The sequence below is a fragment of the Rattus norvegicus genome, chromosome 10, assembly GCF_021556685.1.
Source record: "Rattus norvegicus strain SHRSP/BbbUtx chromosome 10, alternate assembly SHRSP_T2T, whole genome shotgun sequence".
NCBI classification, from domain to species: domain Eukaryota; kingdom Metazoa; phylum Chordata; class Mammalia; order Rodentia; family Muridae; genus Rattus; species Rattus norvegicus.
Window position 1 is genome coordinate 6140221 of NC_141543.1, and position 3233 is coordinate 6143453.

Below are 3233 nucleotides of genomic sequence, written 5' to 3' on the forward strand. Positions count from 1 at the left end.
AAGTTGTGGTGTGTGGCATATGTTTACGGAAGTTTTCTGGACATGATTTTACAGATTCAGGTTCTGAGAGAACAAGCGATTCACTGGGGAAAACAGAAAAAGCTGGAGAATTAGAAGGATCCAGAAGATTGTAACACATTGTCCAAGTTAATGTGAGTCCAAGTAGGACAACTCATGAAGATGCCAAGAGAAACCATATTGAATCAGTCAGCTTGGAAGGTTGGATTACATGGAGGCTAGAAGCTCCTAGTATTAGGTCTATAAATAGTAGAACAGAGGGAAAAAATACTCTGGCCTCAGCCTAAAGGACTTATTTGCATAGCTTGGGTAAGACTCTTATCTCATCACTTTATCTAAGAAAAGAAAAGTGACATTCACTTAGAAAGACATACAGACAGACACACACAGAGACAGACAGACACACACACACATACACAGAGACACACAAACACACAAACATACAAACATAGAGCGGTGTGGGGAGGGAGAGAAGAAGAGAGGGAGGGAAGAAGGGAGAATGCTTGCAGTCAACCATTGAGCTGAGAACAAGGTTCCAAAAAGAGGACTTACAGAAAGAACTGAAGTAGTTGAAGGGGTTTGCCATCCTATAAGAACAATATCAACCAACCAAACCCTGCCCTCGATCTTCCATGGACTAAACAACCATCCAAAGACTACACAAGGATGAGCCTATGGCTCCATCTGCATATGAAGCAGAGGATATCCTTTTCAGGCACCAATGGGAGCAAATGCCCTTGGTCCTGTCAAGGCTTGATGCCCCAGTGTAGGGAACTGTCAGAATGGGCAGGTTGGAAGGAGTGAGTGGGTGAGTGAGGAACTGCCCTCAGAACAGGAGGCATGAGGGGAAATAATAGCTGGTTTCTGGAGGGCAAATCAGGAAAATCATATTTAAAATGTGAATTAAAAAAAATCCCCTCCCCCAATGAAAGAAAAAGAAAGAGAAATGGAGAAAGAAAAAGAAAAACAAATGGGGGTACATAACTAAACAGATGCCCACTGGGGATGCGGCGGCGTTATTCCCATGATAGTCAAGCATCTTCTGGGAAACCAAAGTCTTTGGGTTCTGGGGGAGTATGGTTGCAAAGCTGAAACTTAAAGGAATGGACAGAAGGGCACCACCAGGAGTGGAGCCTGCAGCTTAATTTGACTCAACACAGGAAACCTCACCGGGCCCAGACACAGACAGGATTGACAGATAGATAGCTCTTTCTCGATTCCGTGGGTGGTGGTGCATGGCCGTTCTTAGATGGTGGAGTGATACGTCTGGTTAATTCTGATAACAAACTAGACTCTGGCATGCTAACTAGTTACAGGACCCCCTGAGCGGTCGGCGTCCCCCAACTTCTTAGAGGGACAAGTGGCATTCAGCCACCTGAGATTGAGCAATAACAGGTCTGTGATTCCCTTAGATGTCCGGGGCTGCATTAGCGGCACACTGACTGGCTCAGCTTGTGCCTACCCTACAAAGTCAGGCGCGGGTATCCCATTGAACCTCATTCGTGATGGAGATCGGGGATTGCAATTATTCTCCATGAACGAGGAATTCCCAGTAAGTGCTGGTCATAAGCTTGCGTTGATTAAGTCCTTGCCCTTTGTACACACCACCCTTCCCTACTACCAATTGGATGGTTTAGTGGGGCCTGATCGGCCCATGGCCCTGTTGGAGGGCTGAGAAGAAGGTCGAACTTGACTGTCTAGAGGAAGTAAAAGTTGTAACAAGGTTTCTGTAGGTGAACCGGTGGAAGAAGGATCATTAACAGAGAAGGCCGAGGGGGTGTCTGGTCCTTTCTTGGGCCTGTGTGAGTCCCTCCTCTCACCGGGAGGCGCGTCTCCGGCTGACCAAGTGAGCATTTCAGGAAAGGCGGGGGTCTTTACGGAGCGGTGCGTGGAGTGTGTCTGGTCTGGTCCGTCGAGGGACTTCCTCCATTTTCTCTCTCTCCCTCGCTCCTCTGCCTACGTCCTCGCCTCCAAGCGCCCGCCTCTGCCTCCGCCACTGCTGCTTCTGCCTCAGCGGGCTCAGGTGCCTCCCTTGCCTGCAGGCCAGCCATGGCCCTTGGCGTACTGAGGTCATTCTGCCTCTTTCTGGACCGGCTCCGTGATCTCATCTCGTGTGCACGGGGGGGGGGGGGGCGACGGGGGAGGGGGAGAGATATGTGATCTCTTCCCGGGCGGTGGCGGGGACACGCTCGCTCTCCTCATGGCACCTGCCGCCCCTTCGCCACAGCTCTCCAGCTTTGATGGTGCCAGGGTGGCTCTGTCGAGTGCGGGGGTGCCTGTGCCGCGGATGGGTTTCACGCACCCCGTCCCGCCCCGCCTTCTGGGCCTACCGTGTCCGCCCCGCTCCTGTCCGGGTACTTAGCAGTCATGTTCCAGCGCGGAGATTTAAAAACCCCAGGGTGGGGGGGTGGTCGCCCTACCGCCCATTGGTCGTCCGAGGGAGGGCTGGCGCTTCCAGAGGCGTCGTTGCGAGCCCCCTCTGGGCGCCCATGGAATCCCGGCCCGAGCGCCCGACTTGCCCGCCCATTGGCTGGCTGCCGCTGGGTGCTGGGTTCGCGGTGTCCATGTCCTATGCGTCCCGCCTTTCCGTTCCCGACCCTGTCTTTTTTTTCTTTTCACATGTATCCTTTAGTTTCCCGCTGGCGGGCCTGAGGTGGAGCCGCCTCCCGTTTGGCCCCTCTCTTCCCATGCAACAGGGGCGGGCGGGGGAGGTGGTGCCATTGTTAGCTCGCATACAAGTCTGCTCACACCCCAGATACCTATATGACTCTTAGCGGTGGATCACTTGGTTCGTGCGTCGATGAAGAACATGGCTAGCTGCGAGAATTAATGTGAATTGCAGGACACATTGATCATGGACACTTTGAACACACTTGAGGCCCCGGGTTCCTCCCGGGGCTACACCTGTCTGAGAGGCGCTTGAGGATCAATCGCTGCCACGCCCCCTGTGGTTTCGTCGCCGTGGGGGGGTAGGGCACGTCGAGCAGCTGGGTCTCTGCTTGCAGGGCCTCTTCCTTTGGCCCTCCATCTCCCGAAGTTCAGACTTGGGCGGCGTCCGTTGGTCGTCCACGCCCGGTGGATCTGCTTGGGCCTCGATCTGTGGGCCTCGATCTCCCTGTCCACCGGCGCCAGGAGCCGACCACCCTTCTCGTGGCTCATTCCTGCTCGCTCTGCCGCTCCAGCTCCCGTCCTCGCCTGCTCTCCCCACCTTGGGG

At 54.1% G+C, this 3233-nt stretch overlaps 1 non-coding gene and 1 pseudogene across 1 annotated transcript; both read left to right on the forward strand.

The window, feature by feature from the left end:
* Positions 1–872: 872 nt before the first annotated feature.
* Positions 873–1777, forward strand: LOC148002724 (18S ribosomal RNA; annotated as a pseudogene; the record flags this gene model as incomplete).
* A 1006-nt stretch (positions 1778–2783) lies between these two features.
* LOC120102580 (5.8S ribosomal RNA) lies at positions 2784–2936 on the forward strand. The gene has a single exon (XR_015632442.1). It is a non-coding gene; the product is annotated as a 5.8S ribosomal RNA (ribosomal RNA).
* Positions 2937–3233: the final 297 nt, after the last annotated feature.